At 32.3% G+C, this 22858-nt stretch overlaps 1 protein-coding gene and 1 long non-coding RNA gene across 5 annotated transcripts in view; one reads left to right on the plus strand and one right to left on the minus strand.

Moving 5' to 3' along the window:
* LOC118038731 (uncharacterized) overlaps window positions 1-22858 on the minus strand; it is a 162337-nt gene that overhangs the window by 122698 nt on the left and 16781 nt on the right. The gene's annotated exons all lie outside the window — the stretch shown is intronic.
* LOC140955178 (uncharacterized) lies at window positions 14360-15538 on the plus strand. The gene is made up of 2 exons (XR_012168941.1): window positions 14360-14936; window positions 15033-15538. It is a non-coding gene; the product is annotated as an uncharacterized lncRNA (long non-coding RNA).

A 22858-nucleotide genomic window follows, 5' to 3' on the forward strand; every position in this document is an offset into this window, starting at 1 on the left:
GAGTATTCACAGTAATTTGCATGGAAAGTTACAGTGTTTTTCTCATATATTATAATTGTAATTTTCACCAGCTCAATATTAAAAAAATAAAAAAAAGTTAATTTCAGAGAAAATCATCAAAAAACAAAACAACAAAAACCATACAGAGAAACACTATAAGCAATCAACAATGTTTTAAGAAAAAAAATTACAAAACTAAATTCTCAATCAACTTAATATTAAAAAAAATAAAATCAACAAATATAATTTTGAAAAAAAAAAACACCATGTGGGCAAACGTTGTAAAAATTCACAGTATTTTAAAGAAAGCAAAATTTTTAACCAGCTCAATATTAAAAAAATAAAATCAACAAAGATAATTTAAAAAAAAAATAAACAAAAAAAGGGGGAAAGTTGGAAAAAAAAGGAAAGTAATTGTGGAAAAAAAAAAGAAAAAAAGGGAAATTTGAAAAAAATAAATGAAAAAGTAAAAAAAAAAAAAAAAAAGAGGAATGCACTATGGATTACTGTTGTAATCCACAATGCATTCGGTGTGGGTGAATAGTGAATTCCTCACACCCTTTAGCTTATTACTTAATTGTAATTCCTAACCAGCTTAATATTAAAAAAAAAAATTGACAAAGATAATTTTAGAAAAAAAAAACTGTGGGAAAAAACATTGTAGCAATCCACAGTAATTTGCAAGGAAAGCTACAATGCTTCCCTCACATATTATAACTGTAATTTTTAACCAACTCAATATTAAAAAATGAAATTGAAAAAGATAATTTTGGAGAAAATCATAAAAAAACAAAAAAAAAAACATATGGAGAAAAACTGTAGCAATCAACAATGTTTTTAAATAAAAAAATTACAAAACTAAATTATCAATTAGCTTAATATTAAAAAAAATAAAATCAACAAACATAATTTTGAAAAATAAAAGAATAAAATAATAAAACCATGTGGAAAAACACTGTAGCAGTTCACAGTATTTTAAAGGAAGAAAATTACAAAGCAAAAATTTTACTCAGCTCAATATTAAAAAACTAAAATTAACAAAGATAATTTTGGGAAAAAAAAACAAAAAAAATAAAAAAAGGGAAAAAAATAAAAAGTGCAAAAAAAATAAAGTAAAACAAAAAAACAAAAAGTGACAAAAAAATGAAAAAGTGCAAAACAAAAAAAGAATGAGAAATGCACTGTGGATTACTATTATAATCCATAGTGATTTTGATGGGGAAACAGTGATTCCCTCGTACCATTTAGAGTATTGTATAATTTTTTTAATAAAAAAAAATTAAATATATAGGATTTTTATTAGTTTTTTAATATAAAAAACTTCTAATTATAAATTAAAATGGTTAAATATACATTAAGTTAAATAAATTAATATTTGATTAATAAATAACTAAATAGAATTAAGATATTTGATATACAAAAGAATAAAAATGAAAAAAAAGTAAAATAAAGCAGGAAGATCATTTTCTAAAAACATAAATATTAAGGATGAAATTAAAAAAAAAATAATTAAAACTAAAAAGATAAAAATCTACACATGTGAACTTTTGAAACTCGTGATCATTTATGAGATGAAAATTGAGCAGATTGACTCCATAGAAGATAAATACTAAAAAATAACAAAGCAAAATTTGCAATAAAAAGATGCTTCCAAATAAATCGAAAATAATATTAAAAAAATAATTAGAATTGAAGGACTAAATTGAAAACAAAAATAACTTTTACAAAATAGTTAAGGAAAAGAATTAAATATAAAAAGAATAAGGATCATAGCTTAAATATCAATAATAGAGAAGACCAACTTTTAACTTTTGAAAGAGAAGAAAGAAAAAAAAACTCGTCAATGACAAACCAACCAACCTCCACTAAAAGGACAGATTTGACCACTTGAGGCACTCACACATCGCCCAAAGCACAAATGTCTCTCATGCCATGAGATGTGAATTATGTTTTGGAATTAGTTAATCATCTTAAAATGATTAAATTGCCTTTATAATTTTAAAATTTACAAAAACAACCGATGTTAACAAACAAAAAAATCTCTACACTAATGATGGATTTTTTCTTGATTTTTAAGAGCAAATATGTTTTTTCTTACTGTATTTAAAAAACTTAAATACCCTTAATAAAAAACATTAGTTTTTTTTTATGTGAAGATTAAAAAAATCATTTTACTATGCATAAAAAATAATTCACTTATGTCCTAGTAAAACAATTGCCCTTAACTCATAAGCTTTTGGTTACATATATGTTTCCCGGTGAAATAATTAACGACCAATGCGAAAAGATTGAATTGCCCTTAACTCATAAGCTTTTGGTTTTTTCTTAGAAGGGGAAAAATGTAACTAAAGTGTCGTAATGAATAGTTTTTTTAGTCTATATCCATAGTATTCTCTACAGTATTTTGGTAACATGTTTTATTGTTTCTATTAATTAAAAAAATTATTAAAATTAACTCGTTTGAATCTCATTTAGGTTTGATAAAGCTAATCATATCGTGAGTGAATTGATATGTTGATTTGACGAATAAAAAACTCTAACCCAAATTACATTTGGAGTCAAGAAGTCCCCAATTAATCCGTCAAGAGTCCACCAAGTTTAATATACGTGTGAGGGATCGATTTTTTTAATTTGATTCTTTTATAGTATTATTTTGTTGCGGTGGCTCTTTATTCTTGTGGAGTTAGCCATAACCCCTTCAATTCTTTGTAATTTTCTATTTGCTGTCTGAGTTGCTGCGATCTTCTCAATTTTCACCATCCTTTAGTGCTGGCCTGGCCGAATGGAGACCTGTAATTTTACAAAAGAGTTTATGCATGTCTTGTAACTTGCTTTAAATAAATGTAAAATAGTTGTAGGATGACTTTCTTAATCAAATTAAAAGGATAAATTTTTAATTTAATTTATTTTATTTTTATAGCGTGTCATGTTTTTATGATTTAAAAAATAGGATTGCAGGGGTGAAATCATGTACACCAATGATTTTGCTGGTGCTTTCTGCATACGATCACATCAAAATGGAGCAATGCAGGAGGTTGGCCAATCACTTGATAGTGCATTGGCTTACTGTTATCAGTCAGTCAATAATGATGGGGTTTTAGACATCTATATGTTAAAAGATGCGACAATGTTGATTGGCAGGAGATTTAGTGATACTTTTGTGCAGAGCAACATCCAACAGTGGCCATTAAAAGTCCTTGAAGTTCCTCGTGACAAGCCCTTGATTGTGGTCATCTACAACGGTGAAGAGAAATAGTTTGCAGTTGAAGAAATATCTTCAATGGTCCTCTTAAAGATGCATCAAATTGCATAGGCTTACCTTGGCAGTGCGATGAAGCTTGCAATACTCATTGCCCCTGCCTGCTTCAATGTCCCTCAACGACAGGCCACAGCTGATGCAGGCAAGATTGCTGGTCTCATGTCATGCATATCATTAATGAGCCCACTGCTGCTGCAATGGCTTATGATCTTGGAAAGAGGGCAATTATTGTTGTTGAGAGGAATGTTTGACTTGGGTGGTGGTACTTTTGATGTCACCCTGCTTACTATTAAAGGGAATATCTCTTAGGTGAAGGCCACTGCTGGAGACTCCCGCCTTGGAGGTGAGGAATACTGGAATGGTAGAAGACATGTCTGCAATTCATGTTACTGCTCATACATGTGGAAGTTGTGAACTGGGAAAGCAGCATTGTCAACCATTTCCTAAAGGTATATCCAAAAGAGCAACACACATGCTGGAGTTGGTTCACTCAGACATCTGTGGACCTATGAGCACAGCTTCTTTGAATAATAATGTGTATTTTATATTATTCATTGATGACTTCAGTAGAATGACTTGGGTTTATTTTCTAAAAAACAAGTCACAAGCTCTATTTATGTTCAAAAACTTCAAAAGCATGGCTGAAACTCAAAGTGGTCAGAAGATCAAAGTGTTGAGAACTGATAATGGTGGAGAGTATATTTCGAAGGAGTTTAATGCCTTCTGTTTAGAAGTTGGGATTGTACACCAGCTGACGATTCCTTACTCTCCACAGCAGAATGGAGTTTCTGAAAGGAAGAATAGAACAATGATGGAGATGTCCAGATGTATATTGTTTGAAAAGGAGTTGCCAAGGTTTCTATGGGCTGAAGCAGTAAATACTTCAGTGTACTTGCTTAATAGACTTCCAACTAAGTCTATTCAAAACAAAACACCATTGGAGGCATGGTCTGGAGTCCGGCTTACTGCCAAACATTTAAAAGTGTTTGGATCATTGTGCTATTTTCTTGTTCCATCTGCCAATAGAGGGAAACTGGATGCAAGAGCAGAAAAAGGGATTCTTATGGGATATGCAACATAATCAAAAGGTTACAGAATTTTCAATCTAAATTCAGCTAAAATTCAGGTCAGCAGAGATGTGCAATTTGATGAAAATGCCTGCTGGAATTGGGACTTAAAAAGAGTTCAACAAACTATCACAGCTGCACTTGAATCACCTGTACAAAGTAGTGGTGTTGAATATCAACAAGCCATTGAAGCAACTTCAGATACAACAGTACTTAAGGTTAGACAATTGTCTGATGTGTATGAAAGATGTAATCTTGTACATGCTGAGCCTACAAATTACACTGAAGCTGCAGGAGATCCAGCTTGGATTGAAGCAATGAAATTAGAAATTGATTCCACTGAAAGAAATGGGACTTGGAGATTGATTGAACTTCCTGGAGATAAAAAGGACATTGGAGTGAAGTGGGTTTTCAGAACCAAATTCAATCTAGATGGTTCAATCTTCAAACACAAGGCTAGATTGGTTGTTAAAGGCTTTGCTCAAGTTGCTGGGGTGGATTATGGAGATACTTTCGCACCAGTAGCTAGGCATGATACTATAAGACTCCTACTTGCTCTTGCGGGACAGAAAGGATGGAGAGTATATCATTTAGATGTGAAATCTGCTTTTCTAAATGGAATACTTCTTGAAGAAATTTATGTTCAACAACCAGAAGGCTTTGTATTTGTTGGTGATGAACACAAAGTTTACAAGCTACACAAAGCTCTTTATGGTTTGAAGCAAGCACCAAGGGCTTGGTACAACAGAATTGATACTCATTTGATTCAACTAGGATTCAAAAGAAGTGAAAATGAAGCTACCCTATTTCTAAAACAAGATGAAGATGATTTGCAGCTGGTGATATCACTCTATGTAGATGACATGCTAGTTACTGGAAGCAATGAAAAGTAGTTGGAAGAGTTCAAAACTGAAATGCAAGATGTTTTTGAAATGTCTGATCTTGGCATTATGAACTACTTTCTTGGAATGGAAATACATCAATGTAGTTCGGGCATTTTTGTTTCACAAAGGAAATATGTTGTTGATATACTCAAGAAGTTCAAACTTGAGTCATGCAAAGAAGTAGCAACTCCTTTGGCACAAAATGAAAAGGTTTCAAAGAATGATGGTGAGAAACTTGAAGATCCCTTTGGATTTAGAAGCTTAGTGGGCAGTTTGCTATACTTGACAACAACTAGACCTGACTTAATGTTTCCAGCTGGTTTGCTGTCAAGGTTCATGAGCTCACCTAGCAACATTCACATGGGAATTGCTAAAAGAGTGTTGAAGTACATTAAAGGAACAACTGATCTTGGCATCTGGTACTTGAAGACAGGTGGAGTAAAACTAATTGGTTATGCAGACAGTGACTGGGCAGGGAGTGTTGATGACATGAAGAGCACCTCTGGGTATGTTTTTAATATTGGTTCAGGTGCAATCTGTTGGAATGCAAAGAAGCAAGAGGTGGTGGCACAATCAACTGCTGAAGCAGAGTATATCTCCATGGCAGCTGCTGCAAATCAAGCAATTTGGTTGAACAAATTGCTTGCTGATTTGGGTCAACAACAAAGCTCAGAAACTGAGCTTTATTGTGACAACAAATCTTCCATTACTATTGCTCTAAATCCGGTTCAACATGGCAGAACCAAGCACATCAACGTGAAGTTTCATTCTATAAGAGAAGCTAAGAAGAACAAGCTTATAAAGCTACACTACTGTCCAACAGATGTTCAACTTGCTGATATAATGACTAAAGCTCTTCCTAGATCAAGACTGGAATTTCTAAGGATGAAACTTGGTATGTCCAAGGCAAGTCTCAAGGAGGAGTGTTAGAATTGTGAGATTCTGCCTTGAGAAGGATAGAGTTAAGAGTAGTTTTAAATATTTGAATTTTTCGTTTAGCTTCTTCAGGATTTGCAGCAGAAACTTTCTGCTGAGTTTGTTATTTTCAATTCCAATAATCTCTCAAGTTTGTTGAGAGTTTCAGTCATTTTCAAGTTCTATGTAATCCTATTTATATGCATTTGAAGTTAATGAAAAGTATTGATCTTTCCACTCAACTCTGCCACCTTAATTCTGCTGTTTCTTCTATACGAAAACTGCAGTGTTAATAACATTTTATTTCCATCATGTTCTACCAGGTGGATCAATCCCATGTAAGAAATCAAACAGGGAGGTTTGGGGATGCATTGGCTAGATTGATAAAGAAGAAAGCTTTGACGGATGCAGCCAATCTATCTGGATGGAGCTTAGGGAAGTCTGAGTAAGCTCCTGAAATATATCCCATAAGAAAAATATTCGTTCATTTGTTGAGGATTTGAGATTTAATTTAAAATTATTAAGAATGATGAGCTCTGTGAATTTATATTTATTTTATTTGATTTTAAAAACGTTGTAGCGAAACACTTGTACATATCTTAAGCTTTAGGAGACAGAAAGAAGATATTTAGGAATCCTTATATTAATTTTTATCAGGACAATCAACGTTTCAATGTTTTCTTCTATCGTTTCACTTGAAATTGGGGCATTAATAGTCTACTAATTTGAGGTGAAAAAGATCATGATGACTTAAAAAATACTATAAATTATATATTTTGAGATTTTCTCCTAACAACTTAAACTTTTTTAATTGAAAGTGTTGGTTATCGGGTTAGGCCTGGTCTGCCCATGATGGATGGGCCTTATCCAAGTTATTAGAGAAGTTACTAAAGGAAGTAACCGCCTTCTCTAATTATATATAAAGGGACATAACCCATATGGAACTACAACTATTCATTATTAAAAGAACATAGTTCTCTCTTCCTCTTCTCCCATCTTGACTCTCTGTATTAACTTGACAAGATTTACAAAGACGTTCGTACTGTGGATTATCACTTTGATTCTGGTAATTGAAGTGGCACTGAAGTAATTGATTCAGGAATAAGAAAGCGAATTCTCACAAGTAAGTTTTCCTTTCCGATTCTACATTGGTATCAGAGCCATGGTTTTTAATATTGCTTTTATGCAGTATATCAATTATTACATGAACGATAGATGTAAATTTTGTGTTAAAAGATTACTTTCATTGAAAATTTTGAATTTAAAAATTTTTATGAAGTAATTTAGTTATGAGTTTGTCTTTTCTATGATTAATTAGAAAAGATTTTTTGCATGGTAGTTGTATAATTTTATTATCAATTCATGTGTAAATTGGTGTCAAGAATGGGATTGGAACGTTTCCATTTCCTTTTTTTTCCAATTGACTATAATTGCAGTAGTCAATTGGCAGTTGATTAAATGCCATGCCATTTGGAAGTTTTTTTTTAAAACATTGGCTACGTTGAAAGGATGAAAGGAAATGGGAATTTGCCCATTTTGATAACATGAAAGGAAATGGGAATTTGCCCATAATTGTTTTTTTTTTTTTTTTTAAAAAAAAAACCAAAAAGATGTGTACCTATATATATTAACTGCCATTCGGCAGTTAATATATATTAAACCAAAAAGATGTGTGTGTGTGTCTATATATATATATATATATATATATATATATATATATATATATATATATATATATATATATAATATTAAGAATAATATTAAGACAATTAATATTTGTTGTTAATATAAATTGTCAAACTGTGGAGTAATTTATTTATTGTTAAAATAAATTGCTTAATTTATGTATTTTTTTTATGATGATACATGCTTTAATTAAATATTAAGTATAATATTTATGTGTTCTTGGAATATTTTGTTGTAGTGGATAGGCAACAACAAATTGATCATTTATTGGGCTATGCCTTTAATCCTGTTCACAAAATTCGAGAGCACATTGATTATATGTATCATTAGATGATTAGACTGGCAATGAGTGGTGTTTACGAATTCTACATGGAACATCAAATGTTAATCGTTCTCAATTCTCTACCTGAGGAATGGATGCCGGTGCGACTATCGTTGGAATATAGGTTGGAATCCTTAGATTTCAACAATCTCGCAGATGAAATGATGCTTGAGAGGGAACGTCAGTATGCCGAAAAGGGTATACGACACACTAGAAGAAGCACAGGTCGTTTAGATGCTGCTGCTAAATTCATTCCATGGTTTGAGCAGAATGAACTTGGAGGAGATGACTTTGATGAAGTGGATGACATAATTGGAGACCCTACTTATGTGCCTAAAATATAAAATAATTATGAAATGTATTATTCTTAATATTGTATTTTTTTTAAGATGATTGGTTGTTTAATTGTGAATTGAATATTTTATGTAATTTAAGTTTAATTACATTATATGCATATATATGATAATATTTGCAACCTGATTAGTGGGAGTTGTTAGTTGAAACTAATAACTATAATTTTTGCACTCTTTTAAATTTCCAATAATAATTAGACCATACAAATAGAAATTGATTAAGTGTTTAACATTCTTTTCGTTTCTATTGTATGTGTTAGATTATTATTTGTTTAATTTAGAATGGAGTAGCAAAATATATCAATTAAATTATACTAGATACTAATATTAGTAATTGCTGTTAATAGCGTTTAATATGGCTGCATCTAAGAGTATTATTGTTGATTTGAACCATGGAGACAAACTAAGTGAAAAGAATTATGATGTTTGGCATCGTAAGATTGAGTATCTCCTGGAAGAGCAAGAAATGCTGGAAACAATCACACAACCAATGGCTGAACCTAAGCAAGGAAACACTGCTCAACACAAGCTTGATATGGACGCATATCAAACTTATAAACGCAAAGATCGTGTAGCTCGCATTTTGATGTTGAGCAGCATGAGAAATGATATTATGCTGCGTTTTGAAAGGCATCGTTCAGCTCAATCTGTTTGGGACGCAGTAAAGATTTAGTATGGAGGAACCTCCACTACTAGACTTCGCCAGTTAACCCTCAAATTCGATGGTTATAAGAAGCGCCAAAATCAAACGATGAGGCAACATCTTACAATCATGTCTAATATGATCAGTGAATTAAGGGGTGCTGGGCATGAAATGACTGATGAACAACAAGTCCAAGCAGTTATCCGCTCTTTGCCAAGTAATTGGGAACACATGCGTGTTAACCTTACCCACAACGACAACATTAAGACATTTGACGATGTTGCTCGTCATGTCGAGCTTGAAGAAGATCGACTCCACGCTAAAAAGCCTATTAATGAGACAAAGATGCGTGGAGCATATGGCTCTAAATATAAAAGGGGTAAGGCTAAAGGTCCCAAATATGGAAAGAGAGGAATAGAAGCAAGTACCAGTGGACATAAGCGCAAGTGTGGGAAACGCGGCGGTAAGAAAGGCAAGAATATGAATTGTTTCAATTATGGTAAACCTGGTCACTTTGCTCGTGATTGCACTAAGCCAAAGGTAATGTTTAACCACAATCATCCCTCTAACTTATATGTTAGCAGTTGTTTAATGCTTGCTGAATCAGTTCCGTTTTGGACTGTAGACTCAGGAGCAACCGACCACATTGCAAGGGATCGAACTGCCTTTGTGGAATTTCGTCGAATTCCAAAGGGAAGTAGATACATATACATGGGGAATAATGCTTCCGCTGCTGTGCTTGGGATCGGTACCTGCAAACTAGATTTGCAGGGCGGTCGCACACTTTATCTTCATGATGTACTCTATGCTCCAGAAGTTCGACGAAATCTTGTGTCTGTTCTTGCTTTACTCCAATTGGGCTTTAATCTTGCGTTTGTTGGTTGTTGTGTAAAAATACATCTGGATAATGTTTTTTATGGTTCTGGTTTTGTATTAAATGGTTTTATGGTGTTAGACACCATTAATGTATCTATTAATTATGATACTTCAATCTATGTTGTTCAAAATTCCAGCACTATTAATGATAGTAATATCATAACTTGGCATGCTAGATTAGGACACATTGGGCAAGATCGATTACATAGATTAGCAAGAGCTGGTCTTTTAGGATCACTTACCAAAGAGGAATTGCTCGTTTGTGAGCATTGCCTTGCTGGAAAAGCAACTAGATTACCATTTGGCAAAGCTAAAAGAGCTAGTAGTCCATTACAGCTTATTCATTCAGACATTTGTGGCCCAATGAATGTGAGAGCAAGACATGGAGGAAATTATTTCATCACATTTATAGATGATTTCACACGGTTTGGTCATGTTTATTTGATCTCACATAAGTCTGAAGCATTGGATTGCTTCATTCGATACACCAATTTGGTGGAGAATAAACTAAGTATCAAGATCAAAGCTTTAAGAACTGATCGAGGACGTGAATATCTGTTTGATCAATTTAAAAAATTTTGTGATGAAAAGGGTATAGCTAGATAGCTAACTATTCCTTATACTCCACAACAAAACGGTGTAGCAGAAAGGAGGAATAGAACCCTATTTGACATGGTTAGGTCGATGATGGCGCAAGCTAACTTGCCAATTTCCTTTTGGGGAGATGCATTGTTAACTGCTGCTTACATACTTAATCGTGTGCCCTCTAAATCTGTCTCATCCACCCCATATGAACTATGGAATGACATCAAACCTAATCTAGGTTATTTCCATCCATGGGGATGTGCAGCTTATATTCACAATACTTCTCATGAATATGAGAAACTTGGTCCTAGGGGGAAGAAGTGTATCTTTATACTATATTCTGAACATTCCAAAGGATTTGTATTTATTGGTGAAAAAGCTAACGGAAGAGTGACAGAAATTGAATCGCGTGATGTTGTATTCTTAGAAAAGGTTTTTCCAAAGACAGGTGAGGTTGAAAAAGATTTTCAATTATATGAGATGGAAAATCTAGATTGTGGCAAAACAAGCCATTCAGTAGAGGACTTAGATGAAACTTTTAATCCTCCTAGAAACAGTGGGAGTGATATTTTATCTATTCCTACTCTCATGGAGGAAGATCATGAGCAATCTCAACCTCGAAGAAGCATTCGTGAACCAATTCCTCGTCGTCGATTTGAGATTGAGGGGGAAGCGTTCATGATTGCTTCACAAGATGATGAAGAACCTAAAACATTCAGTCATGCTCTATTTGGCTCTAAAGCAAGTGAATGGATTAAAGCTATGGAAGAAGAAATGGAGTCAATGAAAATTAATCAAGTCTGGGACTTGGTAGATTTACCGTCAGGACGAAGATCCATTGGAAATAAATGGGTTCGTAAAATTAAACGTAAGGCGGATGGGTCAATAGAACGTTATAAGGCTCGACTAGTAGCGAAAGGCTACACTCAAGAAGAGGGAATTGATTATGAAGATACATTCTCACCGGTTGTGAGGATTACTTCAGTTCGCCTTATTTTAGCTATAGTCGCACATATGGATTTAGAGTTATACCAAATGGATGTTAGAACTGCGTTTCTCAATGGAGAACTAAATGAGGAGATCTATATGGATCACCTTTAGGATTCGAGACTAAAGGACAAGAGTGCAAAGTTTGCAAGCTTAAAAGATCCATATATGGTCTTAAGCAAGCCTCTAAACAATGGAACATCAAGTTTCATCAAGCTATCCTTAAGGATGGTTTTACAATGATGGAAGAAGATCATTGTGTGTATTTAAAACGTTCTAACAATAGTTTTATAATACTATCATTATATGTTGACGACATTTTAATAGCTGGAAATACCAAAGAAATGATTGATACAACTAAAAAGTGGTTATCATCAAACTTTGAAATGAAAGACATGGGTGAGGCCAGCTATGTTCTTGGTGTGAAAATCATAAGAGATCGTGCTAAAAGGCTTTTGGGTTTAACTCAAGATACTTACATCAAAAAGATGTTAGAGCGCTATCACATGCAAGATAGCAAACCAATAGACACCCCTGTTGATAAAAGTTTGAGCCTAAGCTGTGATATGTGTCCCAAGACTCTAGAAGAAAAGGAGAAAATGTCCAGAGTACCTTATGCCAGTGCTGTCGGTAGTTTGATGTATGCAATGATGTGCACACGTCCCGACATATGTTATGCCGTTGGATTGGTTAGCCGATATCAATCAAACCCTGGTCAGAAACATTGGATGGCAGTTAAAAGGATTTTACGATATCTGAAAGGAACTTCAAATTACATGCTATGTTACCAAGGAAAGAAAGATTTATGATTGATTGGTTTCTTTGATGCTGATTGGGGAGGAGATGTCGACCAATCCAAATCAACTTCAGGATGTGCTTTCTTGCTTAATGATAGTGCAATACTATGGAGGAGCAAGAAACAATCCTGCATAGCCTTATCTACCATGGAGGCTGAGTATGTAGCTTGTTCCGCAGCAACACAAGATGCTGTTTGGTTAAAAAATTTCCTGTATCATTTGAAAATTGTCAAATCAGCATCAGACCCAGTGATAATTTACTGTGATAACACTGCTGCAATAGTTGTGGCCAAATATCCAAAATACCATGGAAAGACCAAACACATCAAGATGAGATATCACTATATTAGAGAAGCAATTACTGAACAAGATGTGATCCTAAAACACATTTCTACAAATTCTATGGTTGCAGATCCACTCACAAAACCAATAGCAAGGGATGCATTTGTTAGACATGTGAGATCCCTTGGCTTATGTAGAATGTAATTAGTTTTAAGGATCATACGAAAGTTTATAGTGATTGAATGATGAATAAATGTCATTAGAATATCATTTTATTCATTATTTGTTTCATGGATTATATTGAGTATCGTATAATACAATTTATTGAAGTATGTCGATAGACTTTGATTGGCTCACTCACATGAGCAATCACCTCTAGCACTTGTAAGGTGAGTAGAGATGAGACTATTTGAGTTTTAATGCTCAATAAGCGACTTGGGTGCAGTGGGAGCAATTTTAACTCAATGTGATTATTAAAAAGTCCCCTTGGCTGGGACCAAGATGAGGTTCTTAAATAAAAGAATCGGCATGAATGAATTCCCGTCATTCATGTGTCTATTATGATTGAAGCCGAGTATGAAATTATTCATCTGTCATTAATGAAAAATGAGCAAATGAGAATTTATGATTTGAAGTCTATGTTTTTAGCAACAAGACTAAGACTCATATAGTGTATTTCCTCTAACAAGGAGAGCAACGACATACACTCTTTGTCTTAAGAAAAAATAAGAGTAAGCTCCACTATAGCATGTATTTCATACTACATGTGCTAGCGACCATTACAGGAATAAAGAATGGATCCCTGCTTCTTTATTATGTGAGTCCTGAAGATCATATCTAAGATCTCAAAATCTTACCCTTTGTGACTTTTGACTATATCATGAGGTGATGTATTAATGATCGCTACTTTAGGAGTATATCCTATGGTCATGGAATGATTCGACCTAAAGGAATATTCTTAGGAAAGCGAGTTAATTCAGATTTGATTGATATGAGAGCGAAAGAAAAAGTAATTTTAGTTCTACACCTGTTACTTGTATTCACCGGCCGGGATCATATCATTTGAATAAGATTTGATATGATTTAGAATACATGTAATTGTAAGGATGGATTGAATATGAAATTCTTGAGGGATTGAATTATATTCAGTCATGTGTAACTAAAAATGCTTGGGGTATATTAGTACACTTTAAGGAATAATTAATTATGAGGTTGATGTCTCCTATATGGCCTGTATTAGGTTTATATATTGGAGCTCCTTTCACTGTGTGCTTCAGGTCGCACGGTCCGTTCGTCAAGTATGAAATTCTTGTGTAAGTTTGCAGTATAATGTATTAGAGAGATTCAGTCCTTCATGGGCGAGTGGGAGATGTTGGTTATTGGGTTAGGCCTGGTCTGCCCATGATGGATGGGCCTGGTCCAAGTTATTAGAGAAGTTACTAAAGGAAGTAACCGTCTTCTCTAATTATATATAAAGGGACATAACCCATATGGAACTACAACTATTCATTATTAAAAGAACATAATTCTCTCTTCCTCTTCTCCCATCTTGACTCTCTGTATTAACTTGACAAGATTTACAAAGATGTTCGTACTGTGGATTATCACTTTGGTTCTAGTAATTGAAGTGGCACTGAAGTAATTGATTCAGGAATAAGAAAGCGAATTCTCACAAGTAAGTTTTCCTTTCCGATTCTACAGAAAGGATTATATGATATGATGATTTGAGAAAACATCTTATGCATTTCATTGATTTTCTTAGATATACACTTACAAGTAGTTTCCAGTTTCAATGATTGATTACTGTAGCGTGATATAAGTAGGGAGCTGCTGCATATTTCTAAACTCAAATTCATTCTCTCGAGAGGCCCAGTAAGAGAATCTTGTCCAGGTTTATGATTCAAGTGTTACATTAGGACTATCAATTGCCAATAATGATGCTCAATTACTCATACGTGTCTACTATGTATAGATGTAGCTACTAAGGAGTGAGTATGTTTATATGTTTCTTCTTGTCCGGTCCATTTTGGCTAACAATTAGGTGTGTTCTTCTTGTTTGTTAGGCTGGAGTCTGAATTTATTGAGAAAATCATTGGAGATGTTTCGAACAAACTGCAAGCTATGTCTTCAAGTCACACTACGGGTCTATTTGGAATTGATGTTCGCGTTAACAAAGTTGAATCTTTGTTAAATATGGAATCTCCAGATGTTCTCATTGTAGGGATATGGGGAATGGATGGTATCGGTAAGACAACGATTGCTCAAGCTGTGTGCAACAAGGTTCGTTCTCGATTTGAAGGAATCTGTTTCGCAAACTTTAGGCAAGCATTAAAAACTGGTTCCATGGCTGATTTGCAAAGAAGATTTCTTTCACAGCTGCTTGGCCAAGAAATTATGAGCATGGGCTTCTTTAGTTTTCGAGATTCTTTTGTGAGGGAGAGACTTCGTCGTAAAAAGGTTTTTATTGTTCTTGATGATGTGGATGATTCAATGCCTTTGGAAGGATGGACAGATTTGCTTGATGGACGACACAGTTCATTTGGTCGGGGCAGTAAAGTTATCATAACGAGTAGGGACAAGCAAGTGCTTAAGAATGAAGTAGACGAAACATACGAGGTTGAGGGGTTGAACCATGAAGAATCTCTTAAACTCTTTAGCTCAAAAGCCTTGAAGAATTGCAACCCCACAATTGATCATAGAGAATTGATAGAAAAGATTGTAAGTCATGTACAAGGCAATCCGTTGGCTCTTATAGATTTGGGTTCCTCTCTCTATGGTAAAAGCACTGTAGAATGGTGCAGTGCATTGAATAAACAATCCATATTTCTTTAGAAGATTTGAACAAAACCAAGCTATAAGAATATTAGATGGCTTTTATTGTCGGCCTGTGATTTTTTATATAAGCACGCTCATTGATGAGTGTCTCATAACTACTCATAAATGCTAGAAATGGCATTTAGCATTGTTCGTGTAAAATCTAAGTTTCCTGGAACAATAAACAAGACTTGGTTTTAGACCTGGTTTCCATTATGATTTACCAAATTGTGCCCATTACACCATAAATACATGAAAGATAAAAGACTTTTGGGGAAGGCTATACTCACATCTTTAGGGCCATTGTAAGAAGCAACCCACCGATAAATAGTCTCTAACTTAATGGTCGAATGCACGTCATTTTTATGGAATACATCAAATGATATGAGTGCTTGCACAATATCAAAAAAGTGTGAAGTTTGTTTTGAACATTATCAGCTTAGAAATCAACATGTGTGTGTATGAAAGAACCATTGACGAAAGTACTGTAACAAATAAGAGTATATCTGACTGGGGCCAATGATGGCAATAAATTGTAAATTATAAGGTCTTCTCCCACTCTGAAACCAAGTTCAAGCTTGGTTGGCAAGAAGAATGTGAGGAAAGCAACGAAAAGGAAAAGAAAAGAAAATATAGAAAACATGAATTTATATCATTGGTTCTATATGATAATAAAAAAGCTCATAAAATCAGTCACAACCCAATACTAAGATATTTATTTTAGTAGAGAAAATGGCAGTGAAGATTGGTTTAGGGATGCAAAAACAGGGCATTTTACATAATTGTTACTGCTGATAGCCATACTCCAAGAGATGGCAAACACCTTCAAGGTGTTGGTTTCTACGACCCCTTAGCAGGTTCCCTCTTCTTCTCTTATTATTTTTATATGCTCAGTTCACAAGAAGATTTTTTTTTCTAATTTTAAAGACCTGGACTTTGAAGGCTTATTGGGTTTATTTTCAGGTTCTCATATCATCATTACATGGTATGTGTAGATAACTTTGTTACTCCAGACTTAATCTTTGTGGATAATGCATTTGTAATTTTATTTTCTTATGTATATGTAGTTTAATATGACCATTGATAGCACTGATTGTTCATACTTCATAGTTCATTCTGTCATCAGTTAAAGTCTCAAAAATATATTCATAGTTCTTAGTTTTAGTAGTTTTGTGGGTTAATTTTCATCTATTTTAATTTAAATCTAGTCCAAACTAAGGTCACTGGATCAACGTTTTAAGGAGTATTTCTTTCTTCTTTTGTTTTTCCGCTTAAGGTTGGAAGGAGGCCAGAAATGAGATGCAAGCTCACATCATGAAAATGGGTTAAAATTCAAAAACATTCTATCAAGTTGCCAAAGCCTGGGCCAATCCTCTTCTTGATGCTCGGGCAATAATAGCCATATCGATGGGGACGACGACTTGACCTTATATCTTCCTTGAAATTACGTGTTTCCCTTTTCCTTTATATATATATAAAGGAAAAGGCAAAAGGCATTTAAAAAGGAAAAGGCATCTGCCGATAAAAAAAGAAAAAGAAAAAGGCATTTGCATATGCTTATTTGGGAACCGATGTAAATTGTGTTTATGAAAAGTTTAAATTTTTTTATTAAAAATTAATATTTTTTAATATTTTAGATCGTTTTAATGTGCTGATTTTAAAAAAATTAAAAAAATATTATTTTAATATATTTTAAAAATAAAACACTTTAAAAAAAAACCACAACAATATTTCGTAACAGAAACTTAGTTCAAGTCATCGTCCCCTTCAATATAAAAATTATTGCAGGAGCATGAAGAAGAGGATTGGCCCATCCCCGGTCCCTTCCTCTCTCCTTCAAGACGACTTCTTCTTCTTTTTCTTCACAATAAATAAATATATATAAAGGAGAAAGGAAAAGGACGATTTATTTGGATGGATTGTGGTTTTGCAAAATCACAGATATATTAAAATCAAGATTTAAAATAGCAGATTTTTTGAAACTATGTTGTTTTCTAAAAAACAATTAAACCATATTATTTCTCTAACTGTATCATTTTTTTTTTAAATTCCAATTATAGGGGCAGACTAATATAATGAGTAATATAACTCATTATTTCTTTCCAATAAAATCATAATAACCATTATAATATAATGTGTAGTCAACAAATTCACATCTTTTTCCTATTCTGAGCTCACTTTCCATGTCCCATGTAATGCAGATTAACTGTTAAAGGGGCTGCATACAAAGGGAAAACCTCGCACGGAGAAACATAAAAATCTAAAATTTAATTATCAGTAAATCTAACATTTAAGATAAACTGGAAAAAAAAAGTGTTAGAAAAGGATAAAAAAAAATGTGCCCTCAGTTCACATGAAGATTAATTATCAGTAAACCCCTTAGCAGGTTCCCTCTTTTTCTCTTATTATTTTCATATGCTCAGTTTACATGAAGAATTTATTTTTTTTTTAATTTTAAAGACCTGTACTTTGAAGGTTTATTGGGTTTATTTTCAGGTTCTCATATCATCAATGCAATCAATGCATGGTATGTGTAGATAACTTTGTTACTCAAGACTTAAACTTTGTGGATACTGCATTTGTAATTTTATTTTTTTATGTATATGTAGTTTAATATGATCATTGATAGCACTGATTGTTTATAGTTTATTCTGTTATCAGTAAAAATCTCAAAAATATATTCATAGTTCTTAGTTTTAGTAATTTTATGGGATAATTCTCATCTATTTTAATTTAAATCTAGTCCAAACTAAGGTTACTGGAGGCCAGAAATGAGATGCAAAAACATGTTTTCAGGTTCTCATAAAATCATTGAGTATTTCTTTCCTCTTTCGTTTTTCCGCATAAGATTGGATGGAGGCGTAAAATGACATGCAAGCTCACATCATGAAAATGGTGAGGATCAAAAACATTCTATCAAGTTGCCAAAGCAGGCCCAAAATCACCAGTTGTCGTTATCAACAGTCAAAGCACTGGTGACGAGAAACACGTAATTTCCAAACTCAGCTTCCCGAACACGCTGCCCAAGCACTTGCCAGGAAGACTACTTAAGGTCAAGTCGTCGTCCCTGTCAATATGAAGAAGAGGATTGGCCCCATCCCCCGTCCCTTCCTCTCTCCTTCAAGACGACTTCTTTTTCTTCTTCTTCTCAACAATAAAATAAATATATATTAATGAAAAAGAAAAAGGCATCTGCCGATTTAGAGAACTTTTTTATCTGTGTTTGGTGCAAATTTGAAATTTTTTTTTTTTGTTAAAATTGAGTTCAGTTTGTACTTTTAGGATCGTTTTGATGTGCTAATGTCAAAAATGATTTTTAAAAAATGAAAAAACATCATTGACATGTATTTCGACACGAAAAGCTATTTGAAAAGCAACCGCTACCACACTGTCAAACACGATCTTATTTGGATAGATTGTGATTTTGCAAAATCACAGATATCGAGATTTAAAAATAGCAGATTTTTTAAAACTATGTTGTTTTCTAAAAAAAATTAAACCATATTATTTCTCTAAATGTATCATTTTTTTTAAAAAATTCCTATTATTGGGGCAGATTAATATAATGAGCAATATAACTCATTATTTCTTCCCAGTAAAATCATAACAACCATTATAATATAATGTGAAGTCAACAGATTCCTCTATACGCGTTAACACTTGATCGAAGACTTGATGCCCTAATAAAAAAAAAAACCCGAAGCCTTTTATACATATTAAATTTCCAGGAAACACGGCTTTTTTGAGACACTGTTTAAAGAAGTGTTGATCATATTATTATATTCTTGTAAGAATGATGATACAAATTTAATTTTAAGGAAACGTACTTGTTAAAAAGGGGTACCCATAAACCCTGAATGATACACCCTAAAAAAAAAAACCATGACGCAATAATTGTTGATACACGAGAATATTAAAAAAAGTATCTATCACAGTTGTGATATGATGATACACGAGAATATATGTTTCTTCTAATTACAGCAATAATTGTTGGAGGCAAACCATTACGCAGTCATGCACACGTGTCTAACCATAAAAAAACATGACGTCGTTATGCTTTAATACAGTCGTAAAAAGTGGTGTTGGTCTGCGGAGAAAAGTCACATGTGCTGTCTAAAAAAACATGGATGCTTTTAAGATGCAAATGTCTCTAATTCACTTTGATTATAACTAAAACTCTTACTTTAACTATTTTACCGAAACACCCATGAATCCTAGTTTTTAAAATTTTACTTTAAAGAATATTTGAAACATTCCTCAGTGCTTCTAAAACGGTTAAAAATTAATTTGTCTCTAATCATTATGACCATTAATTATCGAAAGCCACCGTTAAAACAAGAAATACATAATTGCATAATGTCAAGGCAACTTAGCTTCCAAAACACACTGCCCAAGCACTTGCCTGGAAGAGTCAAGGTCAAGTCGTCGTCCCCATCAAAGTGGCTATTATTGCCCGACCATCAAAAAGAGGATTGGCCCATCCCCGGTCCCTACTCAAGACAACTGATTCTTTATTTTTATTTTTATTTTATTTTTTTCTAGAATAATATAGTTATTTCTGTTATGAAAATGTTAAAAAGACCAAAACAGATATTAGTTTTAAGAATATTTAAATTATTTTTTTGTACTTCTAATATGTTTAAAAGTTATTTTGTCTCTTATAATTACGAATAATTTTTAGTTTTTTTTTTAATTTTAATTTTAATTAAAAGACATAGCAAGTTGTCCAGCCTTCTTTGTTGACAAAGAAATAATTTAAATTTTCATGAATAAGAGTTCAATTGTTTTGAGCGTATCTAAGTAGCTTAGTTTAGTGGCAATCTATTACTTAAACCCTACACTAACACTTGAATAATTTAATTTTTCATCTGATTAATAATTTAAATCTTCAATTTTTCATGAATAGGGTTAATCTTCATCTGATTGAATTTAAATCTAATCCAAACTAAGGTCATTGGATCAAGGTTTTAAGAAATAGCATTTTTTTTCCGCTTTCGTTTTTCTGCTTAAGGTTGGATGGAAGCCAAAAATGACATGCAAGCTCACATCATGAAAATGGTTCTATCGAGTTGAATTTTTTTATTTTTAAATTATTATTTTTTATATCGTTTTGATGTAGTGATATCAAAAATTAATTTTAAAAAATAAAAAAAATATTATTTTAATGTATTTTCAAGTTAAAAACACTTTAAAAATAATTGTTATTACAATGACAAATAGTTTCTCTGACAAATTCTTTTCAATCTATAATATAATGTTAGGCAAAAATGTCATCGACATGCAAAAATCATAGTTATTAAACCCGGTCTGAGAGTTGACTCGGTCAAGGGACCGAGTTCCAGGTTTCATGAGTTAACTCGGTTCAACCCGGAAAAATTAAAAAAAATAATAAAGTTTTTAAGAACTTCTTCTTTATTTTATTTTTTTAAGAGTAATATAGTTATTTCTGTTATGAAAATGTTAAAAAGACCAAAACACTCATGGATATTAGTTTTAAAAAGCTTTATTTTAAGAATATTTAAATTATTTTTTTGTACTTCTAAAATGTTTTAAAAATATTTTGTCTTTGATAATTACAACAAATAACAATGATAATAATAAATGAATTTTATAAAAAAAATTCTAGTTAGCTGAATGATAAAAAATAATTATTTTACTGTTTCTTCTTTTTCTTCTTCTTGTTCTCGTCAACAGTCATGATGACGAGAAACACGTAATTTCCAAACTCAGCTTCCCGAACACGCTGCCCAAGCACTTGCCAGGAAGCGCACTTAAGGTCAAGTCGTTGTCCCCGTCAATATGAAGAAGAGGATTGGCCCCATCCCCCGTCCCCCGTCCCTTCCTCTCTCCTTCAAGACGACTTCTTTTTCTTCTTCTTCTTCACAATAAATAAATATATATAAAAGGAAAAAGGAAAAGGCATCTGCCGATTTATTTGAATAGATTGTGTGTAATGAGGTGGAAGAAAGCATGTAAAAAGAAGAAGTAATTATAATTACATGGCTGCATGCCAATTATATTGCCAAAAGCAGTAAACAGAACCACGATTGTGATTTTGAATCGCTTTTATATTAAAATCGTAGTTTAAAATAGCAGTTTTTTTAAAAAAACTATGTTCTTTTTTAAATAAAATTAAACTATATTATATATTTCTCTAGCTGTATCAATTTGTTTTTAAAAAAAATTCCTATTATTGGGTCAGAGTAACAAGTTTTTCCCAATGAAATCATTATAATCACTATAATATAATTGGAAGTCAACAAAGTCCTAGTTCGTGCAAACACTTGTATCGAAGACTCGATGCTCTTCCTACCAAATCACAAAAAGAAAAAACAAATAACAAGACATTAAGCCTTTCTGTCCACAGGAAATTTCCAAGTAGATGTGCACCCTCTCTAACGTATGAGAAAATACATGGATTTGATTTTTTTTATTTTTAATTAATTTTTTTTATATTATTTTAATATATTGATATTAAAAATAAATATTTTAAAAAATATTTTAATATATTTCCAAATGAAAATTATCTTGAATAACAATTATTACCTCAATATCAAATAGGTTCCCTAATAAGTTCTTCTCAATCAAATAATCATAACCATTATACAATAATGTGAATGCAAAAAAGTCTTTTGGCATATGTAAATACTTGGATTGAAGATATAGAGAGTGTTTATGAGTATAGTAGAAGTTGATTTTTTAAAAATATGTTTACTTAAAAATACATTAAGATAATGTTTTTTTTTTTTTTTACTTTTAAAGAATTATTTTTAATACCAAAGCATCAAAACAAACAAAAAAACTAATGTAAAATAAAATATAAAATAATTTCAAAATCTATTAAAACCTTGTTTACATAGCAAAGACAAACAAAAGCCTAACCCTTTCCTACCGCATCACAAATAACAAGACTTGAAGCCTTTTCTGCATGGAAAATTTCCAGGAAGCTAACAATGTGCACCCTCTGTAATGCCGAGAGAAAATACTTGAATTTGAATTTTGTTTATTTTAAATTATTTTTTTATTTAATTATATTATTTTGACGTTCTCATATCAAAAATAAATTTTAAAAAATAAAAAATATGATTTTTATGTATTTTTAATAAAAAAAATAATTTAAAAAATAATCACTAATACAATATCAAACAAGCCCTTTAATAAGTTCTTTTTAATTAAATCATCATAACCATTATAATATAATATGAAAGCAAAAAATTTCTTCGCAGGGCAAATACTTGGACGGAAGATATAAAAGATGTTTACGAGTATAATAATAATTGATTTTTTAAATATTTTTTATTTAAAAATATATTAAAATATATTTTAATATATTTTTTATTTTTAAACATTTGCATATTAAAACAAACTGAAAAAAATTAAAAAAAAAA

This window comes from Populus alba, chromosome 19, assembly GCF_005239225.2.
Source record: "Populus alba chromosome 19, ASM523922v2, whole genome shotgun sequence".
Lineage (NCBI taxonomy): Eukaryota > Viridiplantae > Streptophyta > Magnoliopsida > Malpighiales > Salicaceae > Populus > Populus alba.